The sequence below is a fragment of the Juglans regia genome, chromosome 2, assembly GCF_001411555.2.
Source record: "Juglans regia cultivar Chandler chromosome 2, Walnut 2.0, whole genome shotgun sequence".
In the NCBI taxonomy this organism is placed as follows: Eukaryota; Viridiplantae; Streptophyta; class Magnoliopsida; order Fagales; family Juglandaceae; genus Juglans; species Juglans regia.
The window spans coordinates 18279347-18298972 of record NC_049902.1 but is presented as its reverse complement, the minus strand read 5'-3'; the positions used below and the strand labels follow the sequence as shown (position 1 = coordinate 18298972).

The 19626-nt window shown below is 35.8% G+C and overlaps 1 non-coding gene across 1 annotated transcript; it reads right to left on the bottom strand.

Moving 5' to 3' along the window:
* Window positions 1-17949: 17949 nt before the first annotated feature.
* Window positions 17950-18056, bottom strand: LOC118347823. The gene has a single exon (XR_004800970.1). It is a non-coding gene; the product is annotated as a small nucleolar RNA R71 (small nucleolar RNA).
* Between the last annotated feature and the right edge of the window lie 1570 nt (window positions 18057-19626).

Genomic DNA, 19626 nt, shown 5'->3' with positions numbered 1-19626 from the left:
GATCAACCTAAACGACATCATAGGAAACAACTAGCAAGGGGTTTGAAAGTAATTTTGATCAAGAAAAAGAGAAAGAAATCATAGAAGGAATCCACAAGAAATCCAAGTTCGGAATACACTAGGAGACAGCCTAGACATACTGAGTGTTTTGATCTTAACTATCTACTAACATATCTGATGGATGCAATTCGAGATGGGTTGAAAAGCTATCTTAATGGGCTACAATTTTGTCTCTAGTAAGAATTTTTAAATTCTCACTCCTGGAGCGCGTACGAGGTTGTCAATATAAGTCCTAAAAGTTAGAAGATTTTTTAGGCGAAAATCATGAAAACATTAGAGTTTCTTTTCTACCATGTATATATGTATCATTAGCACGAAAATAAGAGGAGGGCCTGATTTTTAGATTCCAATATTTCAGAATTTATTTTTTAAGTTTCTTTCAAGGAGACAGATCTGGGGAGTAGTGGCAAGAGCCGCATGCTTCATTAACGGATTCCATCGAAGAACACTAGTTTTGGTCTTTTTCTTTTCAGTTTCATTATGAACTAATTTTATTTTCTAGTGCTTTGATGTGGTCTAGCATGAACATACAATTTATATTCTAAGTTATTTTATTTTCAATATTTCCATGATTGAGTATATATTCCTTATTCTTAATGCTTGCAATTTTCTAGCTAATTATTGTTCGATTTATTGAATCGCAATGAGACAAAGAGATGATTTGTGATTAGAGCTCTAGGATTAAGCACCATTAGTTAAGCGAAAGTTGAGATACTTTAACGCAATTATTGTGATTTTCAAGAAAAATTCAAAAAACTTAATGAGTCTCCAATTAGTTAAATTCATATAGAGATATGGAGTTATTAATTAGAGATATTTTTAACATTGTTCGAGAGAAAATATTGAATAGTTAAGGAATTTTTATTATCCACTTGGGATAATTGCAATTCCATAACAAAGAAAAATAAATTGTGTGGGATTCATTAAGTGAAATCAAATATTTTAGATCTATTCTTATTATCTTTAAAATCTAAATTTTAATTATCTTTTATTCATTTTAATTTAGACAATCTATTCTTTAAATTTCGATTTTCTAAATAGTAATTAATTTGGTAAATTTTAGTACTCAATAACATAATTAATCTCTGTGGGTTTGACATCCATTTTCTTTTAAACACTTTACTACTTGTTACGATTTTGTGCACTTGTAGATATTTTCATCACAACAAGTTTTTGGTGTCGTTGTTGGGGATTAGTTATTGATATTGATACTAGCTAGATTTTTACTACTCTGGATTTTATTTTTAAAAACAGGTTTAAATTAGATCTTAGTTTAGTTTTTCTTTTCTAGGATCAGAAGTGCATGCCCCGATCTAAATCGTTAGAGCATACACTTTTCGATCTCGAGATTGAAAGAACTTTACGTCGAAATAATAAAAAGAAAGAGGTTGCCACATCTAAATTTAATATGGCCGACCAGAAGCACAAGTCGTTAAGAGACTATGCTATGCCCTCTGTCATTGGGGCGACATCTAGTATAAGGCAGCCAGCTATACAAGCCAATAACTTTGAGATCAAACCGGCCATCATTCAAATCATTCAACAAACTGTCCAGTTTAGGGGCTTTCACAAGAGGATCCTAATGTCCATATTGCAAATTTCTTAAAAACTTGTGATACTTTTAAACACAAAGGAATGACAGATGATGCGATTCGATTAAGACTTTTTCCTTTCTCACTTAGGAAAAAAGTAAAAGCTTGGTTAAATTTTTTGCCGCCGGGCATCATCACCATCTGGGAGGAGTTCACACAAAAATTTTACGCAAAATATTTCCCTCTAGCCAAGAAAGCGAAGTTAAGAATGATATTACTACATTTACCTATGTTGAGGGTGTATTATTATATGAGGCATGTGAGAGATACAAAGATTTATTGTGCAAGTGTCCATCGATGCAAGAAGTGGTGCAAAAAGAGGTATTGAAACTTTTAGATGCCAGGATCATTTATCCAATCTCAGATAGTGCATGGGTAAGTCCAGTGCAAGTCATCCCAAAGAAACGAGGGATAACCATGATTAAGAATGACAACAATGAACTCATAGTGACAAGGACGGTCACTGGATGACAAGTACGCATAGACTATCGAAGACTGAATGATGCAACTCAAAAAAACCATTTTCCCTTACCTTTTATTGATCAAATGCTAGAAAGACTTGTCGGCCACGCTTACTACTATTTTCTAGATGGATATTCCGATTACAATTAAATAGCCATTACACCCGAGCATCAAGAAAAGACCATTTTCACCTATCCTTATGGCACTTTTGCATATAGACGCATGCTTATTGGTCTTTGCAATGTGCCAACCACTTTCCAAATATGCATGAGGTCCATTTTCTTAGACATGGTGGAAAACTTTTTAGAAGTCTGCATGGATGACTTCTCAGTTTTTGGTCACTCTTTTGATAATTTTTTATCTAATTTATCTTTGGTTTTGTAGAGATGCAAGGAGACAAATCTTGTTTTAAATTGGAAAAAATGCCACTTCATGGTCGAGGAGGGAATAGTGCTTGGCCACCACATTTCCTTAAACGTAATTGAGGTCGACCGAGCAAAGACAAAAGTTATTGACAAACTCCCACCACCAACCAATTTGAAGGGCGTGAGAAGTGTTTTGGGTCAAGTCGGGTTCTATCATCTGTTTATCAAGGATTTTTTCCAAATTACTAAACCTCTTTGCAATTTGTTGATTAAAGATACTCGTTTTGTGTTTCCTGATGAATGCTTGCATGCTTTTAAAACATTGAAAATGAAATTAATTTCAGCACCTATTATTATATCACCGGATTGGAATTTACCTTTTGAATTAATGTATGATGCTAGCAATAATGCTATCAGGGCTGTTTTGGGGCAAAGAAAAGATAAAATTTTTCATGTTATTTATTATGCAAGTCGGACCTTAACAGAAGCTCTACTTAATTATGCTACTATGGAAAAAGAATTGTTAGCAGTTGTGTTTGTTTTTGACGAATTTTGTTCTTATTTGATAGGTTCAAAGGTAGTCATCTATCCCGATCATTCAGTTCTTAAATACTTGCTGTTGAAAAGGCCAAACCAAGACTCTCAAGATGAATTTTCATATTACAAGAGTTCGATTTGGAAATAAAAGACAAGAAAGGTATCGAGAATGTATAGGCCGACCACTTATCTCGTCTTTGAGCTTAAAGAGGCGGCTGGCGAGGAGAAATTTCCAATTAATGAGACCTTCTCGGATGAGCAATTAATGGTTATACAAGTTGTCCCATGGTATGCCGACATGGTAAAGTATTTGGTGTCCAGAATTCTACCGGCAAAGATGACATATCAACAAAAGAAGAAGTTCTTCTCAGACTTGAAATATTATTTTTGGGAGGAACCTTTTCTATACTGGCATTGTGTGGACCAAATAATCAAGATATGTGTGCCTGAGGAGGAGATGCAGAGCATACTCAGACACTGCCACTCTTTGGAAGTGGGTGGCCACTTTGGTGGAGCAAAAACGACAGTGAAAGTTTTACAATGCGGCTTTTATTGGCCGACTATTTTTGAAGACTCTTTTAATGTTGTTAATTTATGTGATCATTGTCAAAGGGTTGGCAACATTTCTTAAAAACATGAGATGCCTTTAAACAATATTTTAGTTATTGAGTTATTTGATGTTTGGGATATAGATTTCATGGGTCCTTTTCCATCCTCATATTCTAATAAATTTATTTTGGTTGCTATAGATTATGTCTCCAAATAGGTGGAAGTGGTCACCTTGCCGACCAATGATGCGAAGGTTGTAGTGAATTTCTTGAGGAAGAACACTTTTTCCTGATTAGGCACTCTGAGGGCAATGATCAGTGATGATGGGAAGCATTTTTGCAATTGCCAATTTGAAGTGCTACTGACTATGTATGGAGTTACCCATCACGTGGCGACACCATACCATCCTCAAATGAGGAGCCACGTTGACGTGTCTATTTGAGAGCTAAAGCGCATACTAGAGAAGCCCGTGACTATCTCGGAAATACTGGGCGAGAAGGTTAGATGGTGCGTTGTAGGCCTATTGGACAACATTCAAAACATCAATCGGGATGTCACCTTATCGGCTCGTTTATGGAAACGCATGTCATCTACCCATGAAGCTAGAACACAGAGCCTGTTGGGCTATGAGGACACTGAAATTTGATTTACAAGCGGCAGGTGAGAAGAGAATATTGCAAATCAACGAGATGGATGAGTTTCACAATGATGCTTATGAGAATGCTCGGATTTACAAAGATAAAACTAAAAGATGGCATGATAAGCATATTCTGATAAGGGAATTCAAAGTCGAGTAGAAATTTTTATTATTTAACTCAAGACTTCGACTCTTTTTTGTGAAAGTTATGCTCTCGATGACCTGGACCATTTGTGGTGACCCGTGTCTTTCCCTATGGGTTGGTTGAAGTCCATCACGAGACAAAACACACATTTAAAAAAAATGGACATGGATTAAAACCCTATGTGGATGGAGACTTTAACTCGAAAAAGTGTTCCATCGATCTCGCCAGTAATGACTTATGCGAGGATAATGTCTAGCTATATACTTTAAATAAAGTCCTTTTGGGAGACAACCCAAGTTTTTATTTTATTTGATTTTTTTGCTTAATATTATTCTTTAGCTTTCATCTACCAGGAACGAAGAGGCGAGGAGATCTCCAAGGAGTACACGACTGCAACTTCAAGGAAAATATTCAATTGCCAGAATTGGAAAAAAATCAGGGGAGCATCTCTTACCTTCTCTATTCTCTTCTTAAGTTTTTCTTCCTCTTCCCCATTGAGGACAATGAGATATTTAAGTTTGGAGGAAAGGAAATTCTTTTATTTATTTAAAATATATATATGTATATATATAAATATAATACTAATAATAATAATGATAATAAAAACAGTATGGTTTGATGAATAAAAAGCCTATGATTAGAATATAATTGAAATTGATTATAATTTTTATGAAAAGTTCTCATTGCTTAAGTCTAGTTGTTAATTCTTTACTTGATCTTGCTTAATTTGATATTTTCTATGTTCAATGAATGCTTATAATGATCATTAATCATTTTATATACCTAGAGAAATTTTATGTGAATTTTGTGAATTTGTATGGTCTCAACTTACTCTAAAATTTGTTTGATTACACTCGAGGTGAAATCCAAAATAGAATATTACTGGAAAAATGATTAAGGCATTCTCTGAACCGATTGAGCCTTTCAAGCTTACCTTTTTATTATCGTTATCTCTAGCCACCCCTTTGAACTTTACTGAATTATATTTTGGCCTGATATTTTTATTTCTTTTAAACCTCATATTTCCTACCCTATTTGAGTTATATATATATATATATATATATATATTAAGGAGAGGATAGTCACATGTCTAATAGTGACCTCCACCCATTTTTATTAAGAGAACCTCACTTCTGGTGGAGGAGAGACTGTGGTAACATCACAAATCACCTGGGGGTTTACAAGATAAAACATAAAATACCAAACCCAGTTGACAAAAAAATTCAGAATTCCGAAAAGAACTCTACAAACATCTCTGCTACATAAAAACAAAATAATCATCTCAATCTAATATAAGGCAAACCCAAATTATCCATGCGAATAAATCCACGTATGTATCCATGCAAGTCCTCAGATCCGCCACCATGTTAGCTTCCCGAAAAATATGACAAAAGCGAGCATTAATCTCTTGGGCAATCTCTTTGATTTCTTCTCAATAATACCATAAAAACCATTAATGACAAATTCCTGATGCAAGCCAACCAATGATAATGGCTGAATCAGATTCACCTAAAACATCTCTCAATCTCAACCTTCGATATAAGTGAAGTCCATCAAGTAATGGTTTACATTCTGCAATATTATTCGTCGCATAACTCCAATCTTTTTGCACGAAAGCAACTGGCATATATAAAAGTCGACAAAACACAACAACTCCCAAGAGAAAACTAGCCAGAAATCGCTTGATCCGACAAAGAAAGTAATTCAAACTGAATTTCCTCCGCCCAAAAAATCCATATTTTACCCCCCACATATGCATTATTAGCAAAACATGGCAAGTGCATCCACCTTGCCCATCTACTACATTTATAAAAATTAAGAAAATGTTCTAAAATGGCCACCATAGAAGGACGACTCTTATTCAAGATACATCAAAGCCTACTTTTCGACGAAAGAATACATTTAATATTCCATGTAAGAATATTCATAAAAAAACTTAAATCAATTTTTTGGAACGAGTAAGTCGTTCTAGCACCACAATAGATTTCTCTTTTCTTACACCCTTTACTTTCTTCAATGGAACATGCATCTCAGGATCAGAATCAAAGACTTTAGCAGCCAATTCATTAAACTCTCCCTCTTGTTCCCCATCTGATACTGTCCGACAAAAGAGCAGTTGCCTCTATCATATTTTCATTCGCAAAAATCTCTTTTTCTCCCAAAGCACCTAATTCAAATTCCAGTGCTTCATCTACTAATCGCAACGAACTTCTAGGATCCGATTGAGCCTCAATCGACTACTCTTCATCCTCCAAAACTCTTCAGCAAAGATACGATATCCTCCTGCTTCCACATATCATATGAAACATTATGTGACAGCGGATTGGCTTCTTCTCAACACACAATATCACACTTTTCATGCACCACTCCCAATTCTGAAACATATAAGACACCCTTTGAACTCTCTGAAGTTAATTTTCCCCGAGAAGTAATTTACTCCAAAATAACATCCCGCCTAGATTTTGAAGATTCACCAAACACCCTCTACGCATTCGATATTTTCCGTTCCAGCTCGTTGTTATTCACCACCCTCCAAGCTTGCTTTTCTGTATTCTTTTTTCCATCAACTATCGACACATCATGCTTTTGTTTAAGGTCTTCATTCACACGACCTTGTTTGCACTTTAAACTCATGTGCCCCTACTTATGACAATTCACACAATAAGTCAGCACCGATTCATAGAAAACTTCTTGAAAGTGACTAGACTCCCCACATGGAGGACCCAACAAAAAAGAATGCCTCAAAGGAATAGAAATATCCAATTCAACACAGATGCGCGCCACCTCCGGCTGAGTAACACATGTCGTCTCATTGCCTCTCTTCAAATATTGACCAAAACCATCTCCAATACTACTCAGCATAGATTCCTGAGAATAATTCGGCGGTAAACCCGGTAAGTTCATCCAAACAGGAACCCATGGAGAATCCTCATCTTTCACATAATCTGGAGTCCAATGAAAAACTCGAAACAAAACTCCAAGCATCTCAGAGTTTCACCTCGCCATCACAGAAATAAAATCTTCTTCCTTCGACATTCGAACTAGAACATTTCGTGGATTCCTCGAATGCTCGACCACCGAAATTGACTTCAAACTCTATCGATTTTTAATAAATCCACATGTTCAAGCAACATCCTTTGACGTTAAAATTTCAGAACTACCAAGAACCAAAATGGCTCTATAGATAATTGAACTTCAGCCTTCAAAAAAATGAAAAACATCTCACCATCTAGAAATTTCGGATCACAATGAGGAATATTCATTCTCGACAACATTTGTGGATTAAATCCCACCACATCTGCAAAACACCTTCCGTTCAATTCCTTAGCCGTGTTACCATCACAACCAGAAGAAACCAAAGCAGAATTCTGAGCCAAAACCACCCCCACACGGCCAATCCTTGCTGACAAAGGCATAGGGTTGGCGCCAGGTGCCATGCAGAAACCCTAGTCGCCCCAAGACTACCTTATTTGAGCTTAGACACTTATTTTCTTACATTTTAAAAGAACTAAGTTTACACAAAGTCACAGACTCACAAGAGCATGAAAAGCAAGAAAATTAGAAGGTTTGCAAGTAAAGTTAATTATAGCCATATTATCAAAACCATAAGTTTGGAGGTGTGAAAAGTCAATTTGTCTACTATGTGGCCAACAAGAAAAGGCCGATGAGAGTCATACAAAAGGGCAGTCGAAAAGGTATTGTTTATTTCATAAAAAAAAAACAAAAAGAGAGAGAGAATAAAATATTTGACCTGCCGAATAGAGGGGTAAAGAGAGAGATACTTGAAAGTACAATAAAGAGATGTATGTTGAGAGATTCACAATGATTGAGAAGAGATTTTGTTTGTGTTCATAAGTTAGAAGTGAGAATGCTCTATTTATTCTGTTTGTGTTCAAACTTAAGTTCTCTTACTTTGTTTGAATCCTACATTTTCTTTGTAGCCCTTACCCTAACCTTACATTACAAGCTTAATAAATACCTATTGATCCCTGGTGATAGTTTCTGTTCTACATTAGTGGAGAGTGACTTGAAAAGCAACCCTACAGAGTTTTTAGAGATCCATTATTTATTTACTTATTCGCATAAAACTATCTGGGGAGCAAATGATGAAGTGAGAATGATAGGTATGCATGTATGTGCGGAAGGATGATGCGGTGAAACTGAATTTTGAATTAACTTTTGGACTTGATTGATCTTAAATGATTCCTTTGAATTATAGACTTTTGAAAATCTTTTAGGCAATAAATTTTATGAATCAAACCACTGCTTGTTTTAATTGTTTTTCTCTTTTCCTTTGCTCGAGGGCGAGCAAACCTTAAGTTTGGGGGTATTTAATATATGTAATTTTTATGTGATTTTTATTACTCTTTTAATTATGAAAAATATCAGTTTTTCTCCAATTCTATTGATTTAAATTTATTTCTATATATTTTTCTTTATTTTTTGGACTTGAATGAATGAGAAGATTTAGTGCAAAATGAGAGCATTTTGGTACAAAAGAAGAGACTACGGATCCAGACCGACGAGAGACAACAAGATCTAAAGAGAGCTGAGGAAATTTAGGCGAAGAGCGATATATTTTATTTCCTAGGCAGGAGGCAACAAGGCTCTAGGCAGTTAGACTGGGCAACCAGTCTAACCAACCAACTTAAATGAATAACCTAAACGACATTGTGAAAGACTACTATCAAAGGGTTTGAAAGTAATTTTCATCAAGAAAAAGAGAAAGAAATCACAGAAGGAATCCACAAGAAGTCCAAGTTTGGAATACACTGGGAGACAGCCTGGACATACTTAAGTATTTCGATCATAACTTTCTACTCATATATCAGATGGCTGCGATTCTAGATGGGTTGAAAAGCTATCTTAAAGGGCTACACTTTTTTCGAATAAGGATTTCTAAATTCTAACTCCTAGAGCATGTACACGGTTACCAATATAAATCCTAAAAGTTAGGTAATTTTTTAGCTAGAAATCATGAAAGCATTAGGATTTCTTTTCTACCCTATATAAACATATAATTAAAACGAAATAAAGAGGAGGGCCCGAGTTTTAGATTCCAATATTCCAGAATTTATTCTTTAACTTGCTTTCAAGGAGGCGGATCTGGGGAGCAGAAGCAAGAGTCGCATGCTTCATCAACTGACTCCAACGAACTTAACGAGTCTCCAATTAGTTAAATTCATATAGAGATTGATGTTATTAATTTGAGATATTTTTAGTATTGTTCGAGAGAAAATATTGAATAGTTAAGAGATTTTTTTCATCAACTTGGGATAATTGCAATTTTATAACAAGGAAGAATAAATTGTGTGAGATTCGCTAGGTGAAATCAAACACTCTGAATCTATTCTTATTATCTTTAAAATCTAAATTTTAATGTTCTTTTCTTCAGTTTAATTTAGGCAATCTATTCGTTAAATTTTGGCTTTCCAAATAGTAATTAATTTAGTAAATTTCAGTACTCAATAACATAATTAATCTATGTGGGTTCGACATTCATTTTCCTTAACACATTTTACTACTTATTACGATTATGTGCACTTGCAGATATTTTCAACATAATACTTATGTTAAAACTACGTTGTCTGTAGACTCGTTCTCAATGCAATGATTAACATCATCATAACATCATAACATATACACCCACCAGCCTTAGGTTACACAACATTTGACTTCGCTCTGACGTTCTTTAAAAAGAACTCATTCGCAACCCGTTGATTGTTCTTCGTCAACCCAAGGGTTACCACTCTATTTTTACTCACTCCAAAGTGGACAGAGGAGTTCCACTAGGATAGTTCTTCATCCTAGCCCTTTGTGGTTTTGACAAAAACTATTTTCATGCTACGCTTGAAAAATGTTGTAAGCTTTTATGTCAAAATGACATTTATATGCAATATGCTAAAAATTGTGGAAACATCATATGTCTTGTAGGCCAGTAATCATGTACTCAATGTACCATCTTGTAGGCCAAATGAAAATTATAACTTGAATGTTGCATTTATCAAAAAGTCATAAATAACATATCAAGGTGTAAGTTAGATGCCAACTTACAAACTGCTTGAGTTTGGAAAAATCGTAGTGGCTGTAATCAAAGTTGTACTAACTTAAAATTTGGACACTACGGAAGACGATCATAATCAAACGGCTTAAGAAATCGGTATTTACAAAAATATTCCTAAAGTTTCAAAAATTGCCACTAAGGTCCTAATTTTTTACTATTTGCAAATAAGGTCCAAATTTAACGAAACTTCATAAATCTCATATTTTTCATATTCTAAAACCATTTATGCCCTTATAATTCTAAAAATCAAAGTGAAACTAATCCAAATACACTCAACCCATGGCATGCACTCTTGTTGATGCCTAAGTGTAATTTCAAATATTGACCCTTATGAATGCATGCATTTTCAATTTCTTCAACTAAAAATAATTACTATAATCCCTAATGACATGTTAAAAGCATAATTTTAGGTAAACAAGTTCATCCCAATACTTAGTCATGGCTTAAAACCTTAATCTCTACTATAATAGTCCTCAAACATGCATGATATCTCTTAGTCTTTTTCATCAAGAAAAGTTTCAAAAAGTGGAATTAAATCATGCATTTCCCTTCTTATCCCAATCACAAGGTTTTCTAAATGGTCAGATTTCAAGCCTAAGTAAAATAATTCAAAATTTCATAAGTTAAGTATAAATTAATCAAAATCGTGCATGCTTGGATGATCAACAGAAGATAGAATTAAAACCTATCATGGCATGTTTTCAACCTCAAATCTAAACATTTAAAAATAATTCTAAGATATTAATAAATCACATATAATCATACCAACTCGTGCCATGGCTAAAAATTCATCGCAACATAATTAATTCCAAACAAACTTCAAATCTGACCCGGTTTTGAACTTAGCATGGTAAACCTTATTTAACCCAATCAAAATTCATTCTTATGGCATAAATTAAAACCTAACATGTAGTTATAATACTTAGAAAGAGCTTAAGAAAGAATAATTACAAAAAATCGTGGCCTCAAAAGCTCTCAAACTCACTCACTTCCAGATCACTCACGCTTACTCGGCTTCAACTCTCTTGCACACCAGGAGAAGAAGAGCTCTCAAGAACTCAAGAGAGGGTTTGAGAAGTGGTTTGGAGAAATGAGGGAGTGAAGGGGGTCTTTCTAGGCCTAAAGAGGAGAGGGGGATGCCGGTCTTGGCTGGAGGAGAGCCTTGTGATTAGTGGAGTGGGTGGTGGAGTGAGGTGGTGAACTTTCCAACTTTGTGTCATCACTAGTGCAATTGAATAGTGCTTTATCCCTCATGGTTTCATCCAGAATAGGTGTTGCATTGAGGCTAGGGGGGCAGAGGCTGATTTGGTTTAGTATTTCAAAACAAAATGCAATGGATAGTTAGTTGATGTCATGCTGGATGCCGTCATGTAGGGGTCTTCAAGGCTGGGCAGATTTCATCACTAATTTATCTCATTTTCTTGGACTTGATTTGTAGGTCTAATGTCCATAATTTACTGGCTTTTTAGGTGAGGGAGTGGGGCTTGGTTGGTTGCCAAGTGATCATAGATCAGCAAGAAAAGGAACAGAAGCAAATTGGTGGTGATTCAGTCGTGACATGTGCAATCCTCATCCCTTGCAAATCAATTTGAGTTCTCTTTGGGGTATAAGGTGACAAACCAGCTCATGAGTGCTTGGAGGGTTTACTAGGCATTGGTGGGAAAGGGAGGTGGTGTGTTGATCAAACCAAGTGTACTAAAACAAAAGAAGCCCATTTGGTTTAGTTCAACGAGGTGTCCAGTCGATTCGGTTTGGTTCTTTGGAGCCAAACCGGCCAACACTCCAGCTGAACTAGGGGCTAATGTGAGGGATTAAAATACAAAAATACCCTTGAGGAAAGAATGAAGTTGGCGTGGACTAGGGACTGAATTGGTATAATGCACCAAGTGATGTATCAAGGGGTCGATTGTGATGTTTTGGACATTGACATGTCTTTGCCACTAATGACATGTTGGATCAAGACTAATCTTCTAATTTAGTCTAAGAATGATGAAAAGAATAATAAAAATAATAAGGTCTAGATCAAAAAGGTGAGAAATGATTAAAAAGGAAATTAAGGTTAAAACATGGTTTTAGAATCACTAATGATGTAGAAGTTGGTTGATTCATGCTCTTAACCCAAGTTCAAAACTTAATTTGGGTCCAAGGAAATCCAAGGGTGTGAGGTACAATATGGGCTTGAGGAAACCAATGATATGGTGTATGTGGGCTTCAAATTGAAGTGTGAAAATGCAAGACAAGGCCTTGGGCCATGTTGGGCTTAAAAAGGCCATGAGTGCGAGTTGCATTGCTTATGGACTTTGGGTGTGAGTTGATGGGAGGCCTTGGTTCCAGACTTTAAGTGGTAATGAGAGGCCTTAAGATCCACAAGGAAGGGGCTTGAAAGGCTTGCCTTATCATAAATGGGTCATAGGTCAAAGCTAACACCAAGTTATGCCCAAATGGCCTAATGCCATCCTCACACTTGGGCCAAATCTTTCTAAGACTATCCCACAAAGACTTAAACTCTTATAAGTCTTGGTTCAATGCTTCTAAGTCTTACCCCTTAACACTCTAAAGGTTTAAGGGCCTTAAGTGTAGCACTAATGGGCTTGCTTACTAAACCACCAATACTTAATCCTTAAGCTTGACCACTAATGACACTAAGTACTATAGTTTAATGGGTAAAACAAGTCTAACTCACTCCATCAACCTCCATCCTTCACAGCTGCTGCAGCAGTCTTTGCCCCTCACTATTCTCCACTTTATGTCACATAGCCACCTCCAATCAAGGGTCATTCCAGCCCACAAACTCCCCCTCCAGGAGTCTATAGTCATGCAAGGCACTTTTCATTCCATTTTATCAGTTCTTTTCCCCCGTTCTTAGAGAGAAACCCAAAAGAGCTCTCTCGGGCAGATTTCTAGGACATATTACGTGGCCATTTTAGACCCTTTGTAAGTATTTGCCCAAGATTATTCCTCACATAAGTTGTTCATCTTTGAGTCTAGTTTCCGTGGATATCTTATTAGTCTCATTACATGCTCATTTGATCGGTCAAAAGTATTTTTAACCATGGAAAGGTCATTCTGGGCGTGAAACTGGAGAGTATGTTATGTTTTGGACGTTTTGACCAAGCTAATGGACATATCTTGGTCCGAAAATTTTATAGAGTTTTGTTAACATGTGTTTATGAATGTCCATTGAGGTTTTGTTGCATGAATAAAGTTTTTGATGATAGATTTTCTTAGAGTTAGAAACTTGAAAACTGGAACTGGAAAAACAGTTTCTATTTTGTGAAAGTTTGAATATTTCGTGGTTTAATCTCATTCCAAAGGCTTTGATATTTTTATATGATGATCATAAGCCTCTTATATACATGTTAGGATGTTATTTTGAAGATATTTAGTATTATTTTTAAAGATATGATTTTCTATACAAGACGATTTCAATTAGGCCTAAAATTTGATGTTTTTGAGTTAGATCCATGTTTTATTAAATTTTAGCCATGTGATTTTAAGTTTGATGGTTGGATCTTCTTTAGGATACATTTTTAAACCATGCGATGCATTAGTTTGAAGAACACATGTCTTTAAGCCATGGATCAAAAGATTGATCAAAGTTAGTTGGGAAAAACAGTTTCTATTTTGCACTAAGTTTAAAACCAAAAACCCCAAGTGTTGTTTTGTGATTTTTTGTGAGTTTTGTTTGATGATTTAAAGCATGGTTGATCTTAGGATGATGTTATGAATATGTTAGAAGTAAGATTTGATTTTTTGGAATTCTTGGAGATGTTTTTATTATGGTCAAAACTTGTGATTTAAGGGTTTACTTTTTGTTAAAAAGTTTGGGTCTTTTACAAAAAGTTTGGTGTTGATGATTAGTTTTTCTTATTGGATATTTTAAGTGTATTTTTAAACTTAGGATAGGAAGATACTTGTTACAAAATTTTGCTTCAATCATAGGTTTTGAAGATAAAAGAAATTGCAACCAAAATCAAGAGAAATGGCCTATGTATGTTTCGGCCATTGTGAGTTTTCTATAGTTGTGATTGGTTTTAAATTTTTTTGAGTTGTTATTTGAGTCTAGGACAAAATCTACATGAGGAATGTAAATTTTGGTAATTTTGGAGTTAGGCTGTGAAATCTTTAACTTAGGGGTAAAATGGTTATTTTTCCACATGTAGAGAGTAAAATGGTAATTTTACTCTAAGTTGTCCCTTTTCACTTTTTTAATTGTTAGTAATTAATTTTTAACTTTTAGAATACCCTCTTACAGTTCCTCGTGTTTCGCGCTTTACACTCATAGGACGCGACGATCGAGGTAAGTTAGCTTTTAACTTACTATCAGTTTAATGTGTATGAGTGATAAGTAAGGGAACTAAATCCTATGTATGCATGTTATCATATATGCCATGCCAAGTCATTACATATTTATTTGTTACACATAATTTATTCTGTCATGAATTATTCATCTGTTACACAAGATATTCTATCACGTATTGCTATACATTGCAAGTATGCCATGTTAAGTTAAGTATGATATCTGTTACATGTATTTCATGTCACGTAATATTCACTGTCACATGTTACGCCATGTTAAGAAATGTTGTATGTTATATGGTATGCCATATTACGAAATGTTGCATGTTACATGTATGCCATGTTATGAAATGTTCTCTGTTATATTTATGTCTTGAAGTATGCCATGTCTGTCGTCTTACGTTCATGTCACGTTATGCTATGTCAGGACTTCTATCTTTTATGTCACGTTCATGTTACGTCACGTTATGAAATGTCATGTATGACAGTTAAGTTATTCATGTCAATTATGACCCTAAGCGCTAGGATGGGGTAATATCCTAGTGGAACTCCTTTGTTCACACTGGAGTGTCTAAATAGGTATAAAATTCCTTGGGTTGACGAAGTATAGTCAACAGGTTGCGAATGGGGCCTAATTAGCTGGTCACCGGAGCGCGCTAGACACTAACGCCGATGGAGCCATATTTTATGTTACGTGTGTCCACAGCAAGTGTGGTACAAACAAATAAGTCATGGGGCCACAACAACTGTGCAGCATGAAGTATGGGGCCACAACAACTGTGAAGCATACACTACGTGAGACATAGCAATTGTGACACGTAGAATACGTGGGGCCACAACAACTGTGGAGTACGTATTAACGCACTCACAGCTGGTATCGAAACCTGTGATGTGATGCGGTAATCGGCAGGGACACATGGCTTAAGGGGACCCGTGTAGCACCTATATGGTCACTTTATGAGTAAGTCTATTGAAAAAGATTCCAAGTTCATGTATTTCAAGTTCAAGTCATGTTTCACGTTATGTTATGTTCAAGTTTACGTTCACGCAATCATGGTAATCCCATGAGACAAGAATATGTTTCAAGTTCATGTTATGTTATGTTCACGTTTACGTTATGTTCCAAGTTCATATTTATGTTATGTCATGCTCAAGTTCATGTTCAAATTATGCATGTTCACGTTCATGGTATGTTTCAAGTCCATGTTATATTTCAAGTTCACGTTCATGCTATGTTTCAAGTCCATGTTATGTTTCAAGTCACGTTCATGCAAAGCTTTAGTTTCCGTTTAAGTCATGCCAGTTATGTTATATTGTATGTCAAGTTATGCTATGATTACTTATGATTTGATTATGCATTCATGTTTTTACTGCCATGCATGCATCATTAACCTGTTTGGAAGTTTTCTGTTAACTTGCTGAGATTTGTAATCATTAATGGTTTTTTTGCAGGTGAGGATTTGTTTGTTTTTTTCGCTAGAAATACTAAGTTTTTTTATATACCTAGTTTCGGAATTTTATATTGTATCGCCAGGTATTGGTATGTAACCACAGTTTTCCTCCGCCATAAGTGAGGGTTTATTAATATAATCGGGACGTGATCACTCGTGGACAGGTGATTCTCGGCTCTTCATAAAAAAAAAAAAAAGTCCCAACTACCATTCCCCTCGAATGATAGATTTTGTTACAGGATCTGAAGGAGAACTGGGAATCGACCAATTGGAAACGGTGGACTAAGCGACGATGCGACGTAGATGGTAGTACAGTAGTTACCTCAGATTACTAGTATTTGTGGAGTTCAATCGCCAACACTCTTTTGATCACAACCATATGGACTATTATTGTGATCTTAGTTGTTTAGTATGTCGTTAAGTATGAAGTATGTTTTAAGTATTTAGAATATTTCAATTTGGTGCATAGTATTGCTAAAGAAAAAATTTATTATCCGCTGTGATTATTGCATAATGCTAGATGCATATTATTAACATTGCATCTTATATGTCATGAACGGGGGGCAAGTAACCTTGTGTTGCATGTCTCGACGTTTCAAATGTCTGTCCGATCCCAAGCGGAATTTGGGGGCGTCACATTTGGTGAATCATCTTCGATAGCAACAAGATAGGCAACAGAAACAGATCAAGGATACAATTGCAGTGTTGGTTCAACAGCAAGAAGCAGCTCGGGTGGACAGGGAGAATCAAGATAAGAGGTTTTCTGAGTTACTACAACAAATCACTAGACTTTCTTGCAATAATTCATAAGAGAATTGTCCGACAACAAGAAACTTTCAAGAAGCTCATAATCTTGGCCGTAATGATGATATGCATGAAGGTGTGGGTGAAGTTCACTATCCTGATATGGGGGACAGGGGCTTTACAAAATGCATAAAGTTGGACTTTCCAAGATTTGGGGGTACGAATCCATTATCTTGGATTTATACAGCTAACCAGTATTTTCTTTATCATCAAGTACCACCTGGACAAAGAATCGTTCTGGTGCCATTTCATATGGATGAGGAGGCCCTAATTTGGTTTCAAGATGCAAGTGAAGTAGGAGCTTTTCATTCTAGGGAAGAGTTCACTCAAGCTTTGTAGATTAGATTTGGATCATCTGTGTCGTTGTCGGGGATTAGTTGTTGATATTGATACTAGCTAGATTTTTACTACTCTGGATTTTATTTTTAAAAATTGGTTTAAATTAGATCTTAGTTTAGTTTTTCTTTTCTAGAGTTAGAAGTGCATGCCCCGATCTAAATCATTAGAGCATACACTTTTCGATCTCGAGATTGAAAGAGCTTTACGTCGAATTAAAAAAAAGAAAAAGAAAGAGGTTGCTGCATCTAAATTTAATATGGCCGACCAGAAGCACAAGTCCTTAAGAGACTATGCTATGCCCTCTGTCATTGGGGCGACATCTAGTATAAGGCGGCCAGCTATACAAGCCAATAACTTTGAGATCAAACCGGCCATCATTCAAATGTCCATATTGCAAATTTCTTAACAACTTAGGGGCTTTCACAAGAGGATCCTAATGTCCATATTGCAAATTTCTTAACAACTTGTGATACTTTTAAACACAAAGGAATGACAGATGATGCGATTCGATTAAGACTTTTTCCTTTCTCACTTTAGGAAAAAAGCTAAAGCTTGGTTAAATTCTTTACCACCGGGCATCATCACCATCTGGGAGGAGTTCACACAAAAATTCTACGCAAAATATTTCCCTCCAGCCAAGAAAGTGTAGTTAAGAATGATATTACTACATTTACCTAAGTTGAGGGTGTATCATTATATGAGGCATGGGAGAGATACAAAGATTTATTGCGCAAGTGTCCACATCACGACCTCCCAGCCTGGCTTCAAGTACATACATTTTATAATGGTTTGGGACCCACAAATCGATCTATAGTTGATGCGGCTACGGGAGGAACATTAATGAGTAAGACCCATGAAGCCGCATATGAACTTCAAGAAGAATTGGCGTCCAACAACTATCAATGGCCTGCGGAGAGAGCAATGCCAGGAAAGGCAGCTGAAGTTTTTGAACTTGATTCTATTACCATATTAGCGGCGCAGATGACAAATTTATCACAACAACTAGGTAAGATGAACGTTAATGCTATTCAAATTAATGTTGTTTGTGATCACTGTACAAGAAATCATCCAAGTGTAGATTGCCAAGTGGGGAATCTTTTTGCCCAACCGAACAAGCCCATTACGTGTCCAATTCCCCACGTGAAAATAATCTTTATTCAAACACGTTCAATCCCGAATGGAGAAACCACCCTAACTTTTCATGGAGCAATAATCAAGTGCTGGCTAGACCACTTCAACAGTTTCCTAGGCAGGAGGCAACAAGGCTCTGGGTAGTTAGACTGGGAAACCAGTCTAACCAACCAACTTAAAAGAACAACCTAAATGACATTGTGAAAGACTACTAGCAAAGGGTTTGAAAGTAATTTTCATCAAGAAAAAAAGCAAGAAATCACAAAAGGAATCCACAAGAAGTCCAAGTTTGGAATACACTGGGAGACAGCCTGGACATACTTAAGTGTTTCGGTCATAACTTTCTACTCATATATTAGATGGCTGCGATTCTAGATGGGTTGAAAAGCTATCTTAAAGGGCTACACTTTTTTTGAATAAGGATTTCTAAATTCTAACTCCTAGAGCATGTACACAGTTACCAATATAAATCCTAAAAGTTAGGTAATTTTTTAGCTAGAAATCATGAAAGCATTAGGATTTCTTTTCTACCCTATATAAACATATAATTAGCATGAAATTAAAAGGAGGGCCTAAGTTTTAGATTCCAATATTCCAGAATTTATTCTTTAATTTGCTTTCAAGGAGGCGGATCTGGGGAGTAGAAGCAAGAGCCGCATGCTTCATCAACCGACTCCAACGAACTTAATGAGTCTCCAATTAGTTAAATTCATATAGAGATATGATGTTATTAATTGGAAATATTTTTAGTATTTTTCGAGAGAAAATATTGAATAGTTAAGAGATTTTTTTCATCAACTTGGGATAATTGCAATTCTATAACAAGGAAGACTAAATTGTGTGAGATTCACTAGGTGAAATCAAACACTCTAAATCTATTCTTATTATCTTTAAAATCTAAATTTTAATGTTCTTTTCTTCAGTTTAATTTAGGCAAGTTCAAAACTTGCCTAAATTTCATGCTCTGAACCCAAGTTCAAAACTTAATTTGGATCCAAGGAAATCCAAGGGTGTGAGGTACAATATGGGCTTGAGGAAACCAATGATATGGTGTATGTGGGCTTCAAATAGAAGTGTGAAAATGCAAGACCAAGCCTTGGGCCCTGTTGGGCTTAAAAAGGCCATGAGTGCGAGTTGCATTGCTTATGGACTTTGGGTGTGAGTTGATGGGAGGCCTTGGTTCCAGACTTT